Source organism: Phalacrocorax aristotelis, chromosome 2, assembly GCF_949628215.1.
Source record: "Phalacrocorax aristotelis chromosome 2, bGulAri2.1, whole genome shotgun sequence".
In the NCBI taxonomy this organism is placed as follows: Eukaryota; Metazoa; Chordata; class Aves; order Suliformes; family Phalacrocoracidae; genus Phalacrocorax; species Phalacrocorax aristotelis.
Window position 1 is genome coordinate 116,393,273 of NC_134277.1, and position 12,951 is coordinate 116,406,223.

General features: G+C 44.8%; 1 long non-coding RNA gene across 2 annotated transcripts; it reads left to right on the forward strand.

Moving 5' to 3' along the window:
• The first annotated feature begins 1,993 nt into the window (after positions 1-1,993).
• LOC142053338 (uncharacterized) lies at positions 1,994-11,299 on the forward strand. Of its 2 annotated transcripts, XR_012659190.1 has the most exons (4): positions 1,994-2,229; positions 6,562-6,716; positions 8,214-8,429; positions 9,951-11,299. It is a non-coding gene; the product is annotated as an uncharacterized LOC142053338 (long non-coding RNA). The 2 variants fall into 2 exon arrangements; XR_012659189.1 differs by lacking the exon at positions 9,951-11,299 and having other exon boundaries at positions 8,214-9,466.
• Positions 11,300-12,951: the final 1,652 nt, after the last annotated feature.

Here is a 12,951-nt window from a genome sequence, read left to right on the forward strand (position 1 = left end):
TGGAGCAACTAATTTGTCTATTTGCCAGTGTTTATTTCCACCCCCCAAAAAAAAAAAGCTGTTTGTGACAGCTGCTTTCATTTTCAGGAGTATACCGTGACTCTTCAACATCAAAGCTAGATTTTAATTTGACTTAACTTTGCAGCCCACAGAGCAAAAGGTCAAACAAATGAGACTCCTTTAGAAAAATTATAATTGCTGTTAAGATGCACGTGGGCCATTTGAATGCTCTGACACTTTATTTCCAAGCCCCTTAGACAGGCCTTTAGAAACTCTCAAAGCTCAGCCGCTTGTACCCTTTGAGAGGTGTGCAGACCGGGCCATAACTGCAATATGCGGTGAGAGCAGTCTTCGCCCCAGCAGCAAAGCGACTTATGCTTCTATTTCCCAGGTGCTAAAACAGCGGGCCCTAAAATGAGAGCAGTACCCAGAATGACCTACCTTCTCTCCACTGACATTTCCTTCTGATGGCTGTCTATGAGCTGGGACCCCCAACACACAAGGTTTTTCATCCAATTCAGGTGAAAGCTGTATCAGCCATAGAGCCCCTGCAAGCCACCATAAGTAAAAAGCAGAGGGTGAGACCATCAAAACTTATTCATGAAGGCAGTAGTTTATAAACTATCTAGAAAGCAGATTGTTTGGACAATACTGCTTTCTGCTTTCTTTTTTCCTCAAAACTGCCTGGTTTTATCAGCTGAGTAGGGCACAATAAAGAGCACCAAAGGACCTGGATAAATAAATCCTATCTAATTATTGACAATTGTCTTAAAAATTTTCTCAGCAGTAATCTTAGAAATGGTTCAGATTTAAATCTGCAAAACAAGCAGTCACTGCTACTATGCCTTCTACAGAAAACAACTGTCTGCTCAGCAACAGAAGACTTGCTCAATTTTTGTCCCCTGGAATGTACAAATAATTGATACAAACAGGAGAATTACACCTTAGGCATTATAAAGCAGGGCCTTTTCTTCCTAGTGTCTGGATCTTGGATGAAAAATTAGTATCTTTGTAATGAAAGAAATGTTGTGCAATATTTGATATTTTTAGACTGTGCGATACAAATGTGTATTTATGAACCACATCAATGAGCCAGGTGTCTTTGTTGCAAATCCTTATGTAGCAGAATTTGCTGCTTTTCTATACCTCTTTCTCCCTTATGCAATAGTGCAGCTACTTTAAATCATAAATAAACACAGTTAGGAATCTGCCATAAAGAAAATCTGAATGGCAGTCTTTGCTGATTCCAGTTAACTTTCCCTTCACATGAACAAATGTCCTTAGTGGATGAACGCCCATGTATCTAAAGCTGTTGAGACCCCCAAACACAGGAAGTAAACCATATGCATTGCATTTGTTTGCTTTAATGAAATGATTGATTTATTGGTCACAGATTCCTCAAAAGCATTTGTTTTTATCCCCTGGGTTCTTATCAGAGAGCTCCTAACATCAGTCAAAATCATGGCTGTCATTCAATACGGTGCAGTGCAACTCAAAGTCTTTCCCAGTCCTTCTTGTTAGCAGGGAGCCTTCCCCAACCCCTGAGAGTGTCCCCTGCCAGGGTCCAGATACCCCCTTATTCTACAGTTGTTTGCTTCCTAGAATAGCTAGATTTGAGGACTAGAGCCTTTCTGATGGAGCTCGAGTGCATTTGCGGCACAATAGGTCATTTCTGGCTCACTTGCTTTCTTTTCAGCTCATGGGACAAAAAGGACATGCTTACACCATTTGCTTACATTGGTAGGTAAAGAAAACCTTAATGTCGTATGAGTCATTTGCACTCAATTAATTTCTGCTTGTGTTATTTATTCACGTTAAAGATATGACTTTTATTCTATATGTGACCTTCAGCAATGGAGCTGATAACAAGAACATTGCTTTGGAAAAGTGAAAGGTTAAACATTAACCAGAAAAATAGTTCTAAGACAAACATTTTGAATGGTTTTTTCCTTCATATTTGAAAGTAACTTGTCACTTCCCCTCTTACCACCCTCCCTCCCCCCATATTACTGTTGTGCTGCTGTTCTTGATATTTGGTAGGTGCAGTAAACGCTTGTACCACCACATGATGGACTCCTCTCTGCCTACTACGAATCAGCTGGGTCTTTGAGCTGGGTGCAAGCTGTTGCCTGATTATCTTTTTGCTAACAGTTTCTGGGTTTTCTTGCCTCCCAAGAAGCACACCTGAGAGAAGACCCACCACCACCATGCTCTGAGACAGGGGCTCAGGTCTGTGCTCCATCTTTTACTCCTTGTTGCATGTGGGGAGTGAAGAAAGAAAAAAAATATCTGAACTGGGGAACAGTGAGAAGGATTGCCCAAGCTTCAAGAACACTCTATGGGTTTGAAACACTGATTTTAGCAATGTCTTTTTCCTCCATGACCCCCAAGCTTCACTCGGGCATAATCACTGTCCCCATGAATTTGAAATTTAGTCTACAGTGTGAGTCAGCTGGGTTGGGGCGGGAGGGTGTTGTGCACCTTTGCTGTTTAAAAAGTCTTCATATCAGTTAAGAAAGGAGTGAAAAATGAAAAATAGTCTCTGCATTCAAAGCTGAGTCTTCATTTTACCTGTGTATCAATCTATCTCTTTTTTTTTATGTGGAGGCATGTTTGTTGAGCTCCAACTCTGTTCTGAAGTTGCTTCAGCTTTTCTGCTTTAAGGCAGTCTCCAACCTCAGCACAACATCAATTGTTAAAAAAAAAATCTGTAAATCGATGTTACTTCTGCTCCCACCCATTTTTGGAAGCCCAGAACACGGGACGTGTATATTTTATTCAGTAAAGCAGCCGAATTGCCTGTTGTTCGGTTAATTTGGGTAGCAAAAATAAACCACCAAAAGCAAAGATGAATTGAACAGCTAAGATAAAACCAAAGCCAAACAAACATCGACAACAACACTCAGTGGCTGGAAAAGGGTAACTCCTGCTCCAGGAGTCATTCTGGGTGGTCGAGGCTCCCTCTCAGCCCACAGCAGGAGAGAGGACCAGGGGCGCAGGGCTGCTGGACCGCAGGACAGTGGAGGTGACCCTCTACTCCTGCCTCCCCTCTGCCCTTTCTGAATGGCTGACGCCCCCCGCCATGTCTCAGCATTGTTCAATCTGCCATTCCCAGTGTAAACATTGCTCTAGTGGCAACATTTTGAACTACAGAGAAAAAAAAAAGCAGCAAAACTATAGAAAGCAGCAATCCCAGCACCTTTACTGATCTTTAATATCACGGACTGATAAAACCCTGCTACTTGTCTGTATATCTCGCTTGTTGTTCAGTCTTTAAAGACTTGTAGACTAAGTGATGTCTCCTACCAAAGAATGATACCAGGTTAGACAATGCTGTATGAATAGGGATTTCCTTTCATCAGTTCTTATTTTGCCGTATTTCAATATTTTATTAAATGTCCTCTTGTCCTTTGCCATGGAACAAGGTGAATAGAAACCTCCTGGTCTTCTTCCTCAGGATCACTTATTATTTCATACGATTTCTTCACTCTTCCCCTTATTTGTCTCCCACAAGGTAATCTGTGCTGGGATAACAGACTGCTCCACTGGTGTTGCTGATGCAGCCAGTGCCAGAGAGTACCAGAAGCCTCCCATCATAATTTCTTCATAGAAAATTTTGCAGCCAGGGTCACAGACTCATAAGGCAGGCTTGGCCTGAGCCTACCACAGTGTGCCTTCTCCCAGCCCTCCCAGTCTGGCCCGTGCCCTCCCCCCTGTTTCATCCCCCTTGCTCAACTCCCCACAGAGCCCTCCTTCCCCAGACAGACGATCCCTTCCTGTCGCCTTCCTGGGATGGACTTCTTCATTTTTCCTTAGCCAGCTCCCCTGGACAGACTCTTGGTTTCTCACTGACTTGCTGCGCTGTTGAGGTTTCTTGGCCTGGGTCCCAGGGTTCCTGCCTTAATCCATCCCTTCAAAGAGATTTGGATAAGTCTGGATAAGCTTCCAAGCCTCTGGATGCTTATTCAAAGCATGAGGCTGGGGGAAAGGGGAAGCATCCCAGAAGGAAGCCAGAGGCCAGTCAAGCAACCTTTTTTTTCCTGAATCAGAGATACCTCCCCAAATCCCTCAGTACCTGTGTGTCATAATCTTCATTTACATTAGTAAAAAGGCAAACCCTGGCCTGCGCATTGTGAAGCAGTATGACTGGACATTTAGGTGTACAGATGGGCCATCATCTTGTCAGGGTGTCTGTTGCAGAATTAAAAATTGGGATTCTTCCTTTCAGGAGAGCTCGGGTATGTTTACATACCACTGGGTATTTTAGGGGTGACTCACTACAGAAGTTCCATTTGAAACAGAGGAAGACCATAGTTTTGAAATGAAATGCACTGGAGAGGTGTGAACACAGCAACAGATCACAAAAAAATGTGAGGCTGGATTCTCCAGCCTGCAGGAGTCCTGCTGGGTGGCAGCCTGGGTGGGGGGTCCTCTGCTGCGGCCAGCCGCTGACTCTGGGAGCATGTGAAGAGTGAAGCAGCTGTAGGACCTGGGTCCAGAAGGAAACCTCTTCTGTACCATCTGTCCTCCTTCTTGCTTCTGACATTACAGATGGACTGAGAAAGCACCATTTGGAGCTCTTTCTGCATCTGCTTTGGGTGATTCTGGTCCTGGTTTGAAGTCGCTGGCACCTGCTATGAAACTAGGCATTTTCACAACATTTCGGCTGCATCTGAATTAGAAGCAGATTTCAGTCCCTCTGGAACCAAAACCAGCATTTGCTCAAACCAAAATTACTCCAGTCCTTCCCATTAGCACCTCAGCATTCAAGATATATTCATTCATAATTTGTTTCCCGCTCCAAACATGTTGACTTTGGGGAAACTGATCTTTATTTTCCATTCAAATGAAGCCCAGTTGTGTCCTGTCCACCAAAAGAACAATCTGGCTTAAAGCAGCTTTAAGAAAACCACTATCTGATGTCAGTAAATCTCTGTCTATGCTATAACTGCTTTAAGTCAGGAAGCAGTGGGAGTGCTCAAAACAACACATAAAGATAAAGGTTTCCAGTGCCAGGAACGTGAATGTATTTTGGAAGAAAACACGGCGGGCATTCTGTGCAGGAAGAGATGAAAACATACGTCAGCCTGTGGAGCCTGCCAGTGCCGCAGCACACACACACCAGCTGTCTGGGGAAGCCACATCTTCAGATGGAGAGAAGGAGGCACTGGAGAACCCTGTCCTCAGCACACACGCACAGCAAATGGCTGCTGCTATTACTCCTTTCTTTGTCTTGCAATGGAGCAGTATGTATTCATCTGTCCTCTAGGAGCTAAAGGAACTCATCAGAAAACAGACCCCAACCCCATCTCTTTTGCAGGGATGGATGTTGAACAGTTCCTGGGGGCAGGAGACGATTTGGCCATCTGGCCATGTTGCACTCCTGGACTCCCATGGGGTCCTACCCTCGTCCTTTCCTGAGCAGAACAGGTGTTGCCACAACCAAACTCTTATACATTGGTCATACTTCTACCCTACAACAACATGAAAGCCCTGAAGGAAAAGGTCATCTATCAATCCCATGGTCTGACCGTGTGTCCCTAGAAAAGCCATTACAACATGGGGTGCTGGAATAATTCCACCAAGACCAAGGATATTTCTATCCCTTGCCCAGCATGGGTAAGGTAGAAGGGAAAAGAGGTCATTGTTCTCTGTTAAACATATTCTTCGTTGTCAACCTACTTTGTCTTGTTGCTAGTTTTCCTCTTACATACAATGCAGAATAAAAAACAAACAAACAAAAAAAGGAAGTATATATCCACTTTGTTACTGGAGACTCTTCTTCTTCAGGAGATAGCATCTTTTGGGTCTTGCACTTACAAGAAAGACAATCAGTCCTCTGACCAGTTCCCTACGTAAAAGGCAGAACTTTTTTTAAGCCATGAAGACACACAAGGCAGTAAGTTACCAGTTTACAGGGTATTTTGACTCAGAATGGTAAGCACATCACCTGCATCTTTTACTAACAATGCTACTTACACTCCTTCTTTCATCCCAGAGTATCTGAAAGCTAGTCATATAGTAAAGTGCTAGCAATCTGAGTTCCACTGTCCATATATTTTGTCTGCCATTAGTGTTCCTCAGACAACTTTTATTCTCTAACTCTCTTCATAGTTCTTTTGGGAAGGGAGAAGAAGGCATGCAGAGGGCTGCAGCTCTCCTACTGCACCTTGCCATTAGGGAAAAGGTAATGCCAGAGGGCCACAACAAAGGGTATTGCCTTAGCTTGGAGAGTCTGTGTCCCACGCTGTGTCATTGGGAGGTTGTGTGGTGTTAGCAAGGCTGGGGTGGAAGAGTGGGAGAGACAGCACCTTCTCTGGCTCTGGGGAAATGGATATACCAGCAATGTTCCCAGGTTGCTCCTCTGGATGCAGCCTTACAGACAGGAAAGCCATGATCACACTCAGTCTTTGCCCTTCAGAAAGTGAATGGGAATGGTGGTATTTGTGGGAAGCCACAGGAAACCCTGGCCACAGTAAATAAATTTTTAAAGAAAATCTAATTATTAGAATAAACATGTTTTTGTGTGACCTTTGTACATATTTGTTTCCTCTAACATAGGTTATACAGGCTTTGTGCAAGATCCCTCTGTGCTTGTCCTCTCCTACTCTATATCCAGACATGGCTATGAAGACAAGTGCATAAAACCATCATGGATTCAGACAGGTCTGGTCCCAGAGCATCACATTGTATCCAGCATCTCCAGGGGAAAACTGGTAAGTAAAAGGCCCGTTCTGGGCACAGCAGCTGCTCTCTGGCCTCCATAAAATTACCTGTTCCTTGCTGAACTGCAAATGCCTTTCCAAAGCCAGAGAAAATAACCTATGCATTTAGGGACACTTATGCAACCTAAACGATCCAGCATAATTCTAGAGAGCACAGCCATGGCAGTTGTCTGCTGCCAGGTATTCAGACAGAGTATATAACAAATGCAAGAGAGCAGAGCTCGTGAAAGTAAGGGCAAGCAGAATGTTAAGACACAGAAGTTAGCCTGACCAAGTCTGGCTTTTCCCTTAGAGGGAAAGCAAAGTGATGTCCCCCGGAGCCTTCTAACACTGAAGCTTACAATAATAATGAAAACTCCATGGGACCAAATGTGCCTCCCACACACATCTTGGGTAGGAGCTTACCACACAAGGAGTCCTGCTGAAATTAATGGGCTGTGTGTGGATTACAAGACGCTATTTGGAAAAACTGAGGGTGACCTCACAGACATTTTCCCATTGTTGTTCCCACTCCGTTCAGTATACCTGGCTTTAAGCTTAACTGCACCTCTCCATGAAGGAAATGAAACACAGAGAGGGAGAAAGAGAGAAGGAAGCATATTTATATGGGGAAACATGGTGTAATGGCCGAAGTATAAGCCTGGAAGACTTGGTCTTCAGTCTTGGCTTTCCCACTGACTCCTTCTGTTATCTGGATGTAGTCATCCCATCTCGGCTCCATCCATCTGCCAAACGGAGCCTGTGAGCCGGGCGTTCCGTGCAACTTCGTGTCACAACCTGCGCAGCACCAGCAGCACAGAGCTGGAGAGGATCCCTCAGGATCCCACCGCCCGTGCATCCCTCTGGGCGGGCACAGCCCCTGAATAGGGTGATGTGGCTGTAGCTGCAAAGGAGGCAATGGCAGTGACTGCGTCACAGGACTTTTCCTGTTTGCTTTATTCCCGGGGGTTATTTCTGGGCTGAAGGGAGGCTGCAGCGTGATGTCAGTGTGTAAACAGGGAGGTGAATGTCGTCAGGGCTCGGGGGATGGAGATGAAGGCACGTCTGGCTCCCCGGAGTGGGGTGCAGGAAAAAATTTGGTGCAGATAAAGAAACATAAGGGAAATGGCAGTGGAGCCACAGAGGAGGTGGTGGGAGGAGAGGGGGAAAAAGGATGCCGTCCCCATGCAAATCGTTTGGGAAAACAATGCACCGCCCTCCATTAATTCCCCTGATTAAAACCGCATTAGTTTGTAGGTGTCAGGGACAGGCAGCTGTTTTCAAGGAAGCCCTGGCTCCACCAGGTCCTTCCTCGCCGGGCAGTGGCGGCTCTATCTGGAGGTAAATGTCAGCAAGGCGCGGAGCCTGCCGATGCTTGTCCTCCTCCTGACAGGCCCTGGCCAATGTCCTGCTGCTGAGGGTCGTGGTAATTTACGTCCCTTTTGTGTACATTAACTTATCTGCAGCAGAGCTGGCGGGGCTCTTTCAGCCAGGCTGTCTCCTCGGCAGGCTGGGAGACTTTTCCTGCCTGTGGGACCCGGAGCGGGGACCGGCTGCGCGCCCCTGCCAAGTTCCTGCGCCGGACCAACAACAACAAGCAGCACTGTGGAGTTGGTGGCCGCTCGCCCAGCCCCGCCGGCATCTCCTGCGCCCCCGCAGACCCCATGGACCCCATGTCCCCTGCAGCCCCACATGCCCTGGGGAGGAGGGAGCCAGGTGGCCGTTGTAAGCCCCCCACCCTGACTCTCCTCACTGTTTTTATTCTGCTGTTGCTGCAACAGCTCAAATGGTTATTTATTATTTGCAGCTCCCTTGGGGCTCTTTTCCCATCCCTCCTCCCCTGCCCCCTGTGGAAGGAAGCAGCCTTCTCATGCAGGAGACAGATACTTCCCAGTGGGCTGCAAATTTTGGTGTCCTGACTGGGGAGACTATTCTTATGCATTGGTCTGGAGGATTGTTAACATACAGGTACACTGTTATTAATGACAAATTCACTCTTAGCCTGAGGAGACAAGTATCCACCGGTGGTGGCAGACAGGTATGGAGGCACCATCTGAGTCTTCCTCTGGGCAACACTTTTTCCCATAAAGCAGGGTATTCCCCTCGCATCCAGGTAATGAATTTCTTTATCATCCCCACGCGCACAACTGAACACATTTAATGAGCCAGCAGCTCTAAGGGGGTCTCCCTGATTTGAAATTTCGGGGGCCATTGCGTTCAGATTCACTTTTTATGTTACTATCCCCTTGTGAATCACTGAGTCCTTACTGGAAATCAGAATAGATGAAGCAAACTCTGCCCACTATAGTTTTCAAATTCCCTACTATGCCCTACTTGCCTTTGACTAGGGTTAGGCAAGTTTGCCCATTACCATTACAAAGCCCACAAAAAATGTTGAAAGCAGAAAGCAGCAGTAGCAAAGACTACATGGTCCAGCAGCCTGAACCCACACCAGGTCACCCAGAAAGAGTTGATCTGCCAACCTAATAGCTACCAGGAAAGAGGGGAAAAAAGAGGTGATATTCGTAACAATATCAGAAAATGTTCGTTCACACATTCCTGAATGACTGCCACGAGATGTCTTGCTTTGGTACCTGCAAATTGCCGCTGTTGTATCAGAAAGCTACCAACAAAGTCTCAAACTGTCACAGGAATGTTAACAACCTCAAATTACCTTTCTTCTTCACAAGGATTGAAAACTGTGTCTTCTTAGTAGCTATTGACTTGATCCCCCCATATGCTTTACATGTACATCTCAGCCTATAAATAAATACTATATAAATAATAAATACTATAAATATAAATAATAATATCAATATAAAAATAAAATATCAATATAAAAATAAATACATAAATACTATAGCTAGTATTTATGATACTGACTGTGAAGAAAGCTACGGGTACTTTTGTTATGCTCCCAAAATTCTTAGTGAGAATTAAGCTACTCAAAATAATAATAAAAAAAGAATCAGGGTTGTAGTTACAGACGGCATATCCCTGCTCTTGTTCTCCCCCAAAGCTGCACGTCACCCTTTTTCAGCTTGAAGCTGTGACAAGATGAACAACCCCAAAGCAAGGGGCAGGACTCACAGCAGTTACTGTGAAATACAAGACCTGTGCTTTCTACTTTAGAGTCAAATGCCATGGAGCGAAGACTGGGGAAGAGAGGGCAGCACACACCTGCTCCGAGCATGGTGCAGGGCTTGCAAGTTAATGTCGAACTCTCTGTTTCCACCCTTGCCACAGGTCTTTAATTCAAGACTCCATGCCTTCCACTGGGTTTGACAGAAGATGCAGATAGGAGCAGGGTGCATGGGAAATTTGTGTCCTTTGGCAAGACAAGAGAGCAGCAGCAGAGCCATCTGCTCTAACCACAGCCTGCTGCCTGCAGCAGCAGTTCTGTGACACCTCGAGTGTTTGTCTCCACAGAGAGCTTGCACAGGCTGTTTCTATAGCCGTCACAAGCAGACTGAGCAATCCAGTGCTGTCACATTGTGTGGTTACCTTGCAGATAATATGGGTGACTGCACCTATTTGAATGTGGGAAAGGAAAATGCCTTGCTGGTCTATTCTTGCATGTTTACTTTTTGGTGGCCTAAGCTGCCTGCCAAAGCAGCATATGGGCTCTGTAGCAAGGGGTATTGTAGCATCTATTAACAATTGCAGTTGTTAATAGAAAATTTAGAAAACACATTGACACATCTTTCCCTGGTGTTCAGGGCCAATGTGTTGGCCTCAGGACACCCCACTGGGGAGTTGTCATCCTTACAGCCACACCTGGGCCCCAACCAGTGGCTTCCAGGTAACAGGATGGCAGCAGATTTCACATGTAAGAAGAACATGGAGTTTTCATTTCAGAGCTAATGTCTATGGCTGTCCGCAGGTGAAGACAGTCTTTTTGCACCAAGGAATTTCAGGGCCATATTTTTAAGCTCTTTTGCATGCTCTGTCTGCAAATACCAATTTCTTTTTAAAAGAGACTCCACCCTTGTTGGAAGACACCAACAAGGTTGTTGGTGGCTTAGCTGGTGGCTAAGGTCCACTGACTTTTCAGGCATCATGGTGCCCAGGAGGAAGTGTAGCCCAAAGTTAGGTGCCTACAGCATCCATATGAAGTGTGTAGAGAGCGAAGCACCTCAGTTGTGGAGCTACCTTAGCTAGTTCAGAAAAAATGCCCAGGAAAGGACTTTGACTTAAGCTCTACATGTTAAGGACATAGAGACTTTAAGCCGTGGTTGGAGGGAAGATCCTACGTTCATCTGGAAGATGAAAGCCATTTCCTGAAGATAGTCCTCTTTTGGAAAGCATGCTGGCAGTGAAAACAGCAGGATAACAGTACTTAGAACCTTGACTCTGGCATTTTTATGTTGAGTATTTCTTGTATCAAGCACTGGACCCTGGTTTTGCTCCTTCAGGCCAGCTCCATAACGACTAGGCAGGCACCCCTTTCTCTCCTCACCTCTGTACTGTGAAGTAGCTCCATTTTGCTCCTGATTTAGGTCCCACATTGGTTATACAAATAAAAAATCAAAACATTCACTGGTAGATGCTTCATTAAATGTCAAATAAAAGTTTCTCATGTTTCCGTTTCTCCAGCTACTGCCTTTTCTCTGCTGGCAATATTTTTCTTCCACCTCCCATGATGATTTGGTCTCAGTCTTGCTGAACAAGTAACTTAGTCATTTGCATAGACAAGGAAGAATCCCTTTGGATATTCCCAGAAAAGCTGCATCGCCCCTCAGCTTTCACATTGGTAATAAAAACCATAATAGAGATTAATAAATTAGGATGGAATCCATCCATCTCTGATTTTCCTAGGTGTAAGTGTGAAGAAATCAGAATTAGAAACCTATGTGATTTGCATAGCCCTGAATCTCTAATCGACTGTACTTCTTCACAAAGGTCTTCCTTTAGGTGCTGTATTTTCATCTGCAGTGTATAGTAGCACCTGTCCTAGGCACTCAGCTTTCAGATAGGTACCTGCACAGGAGAACAAACACTTTCCAAGGATATCCCTTATGTGTTTTTTTTCTGTAACTTCATGGAATTCCCATGGGGGAAAAAAAAGGCTGGATCATAACAGGAAGACTGCTGTTCTCCAGAACTGCTTCATGTTTCAGGATTATCCTAAGGCTTGATGTCATATTTGTGAAGTCCATTGTGGTGCAGACTGCTGTTTGCCCCATTGTGACTTAAAAATCACTAACCTCTTACAAATTCAGCCTTTGCTTACAGACTTTCTTTTTTAAATATGAATCAGTCAACACACCGGGGTGAAACCTCCCGAGGCTTTTCTGTATTTTGTTCTAAAGGTGATAAAACAAGAGATTGGGATTTTCTGTGGAAAATCTGACAACTTTCTTCCATGTAAGGACTCTCACTGTCCGTGTTTTCTGCTGAGGACAACACAAACACTTGAGTCATGAAGCACATCCCTTCCTTCAAGCACTTCCAAGTCATCATTTGCTCCCGTACAGTACTGTGTTTAAATCCGGCTTTATGAGTTTTACACATGGGCAGGAACAGGGGGTGGAGGGCAATGGACACCCAGAGCCAGAACAAAAATAGAAGGAAATGATCAGCTCAAAGCCCAAGCAGACACGGATACGTGTTTCTCTCTGGAAGCCACTAGAATGCATCAAAGAACAAATTTAATCACGTACAGCTGAGTTCGAACAAGCGTCACTGGGGTGCTCCTTTCCTGAAACTCCAGAAAAGATTTCAGAATAGCTCTTTGTTTTTTCATTGAACATCACGCAGTCCTTCTGCCAGTCTTTCTTAAGCCAGAAATCACTGCCAAGTCATAGGCACAATGTTATGCATAGGACATAACTTTACAACCACTTGATGCGAAAAATTATCCTTAAGAAACAGCAGCAGAAAAGAGCTAACAACCTTGCTTGTTTTACATAGCTGTTTCCATGTATTCAGGTTTTACAATGAGCTTCAGAAGAATAGCAACTAGGGCCAGTGGCATAGTTAAAATATAGAAATGTGTATACCTAGATATCTGTATGTTGAAGATGGAGTTTATTTGTAATTATAAATGCTACTGAAAAGGTACATTGCCAAACCTGTCTATTCTTCCAGCTAAATCAAAACTTCTGTGAGACTCTGTTTTAAGTTCTTACAGCCGTGCCTCCCAGGATCATGTGATTGTATGACAATCTCAACTTTTCCATCTTCATGTTTGCAATGGGAATCCTGAAAATATGTGCCTGTGGGGCACTATATCAGGATGCGGGGC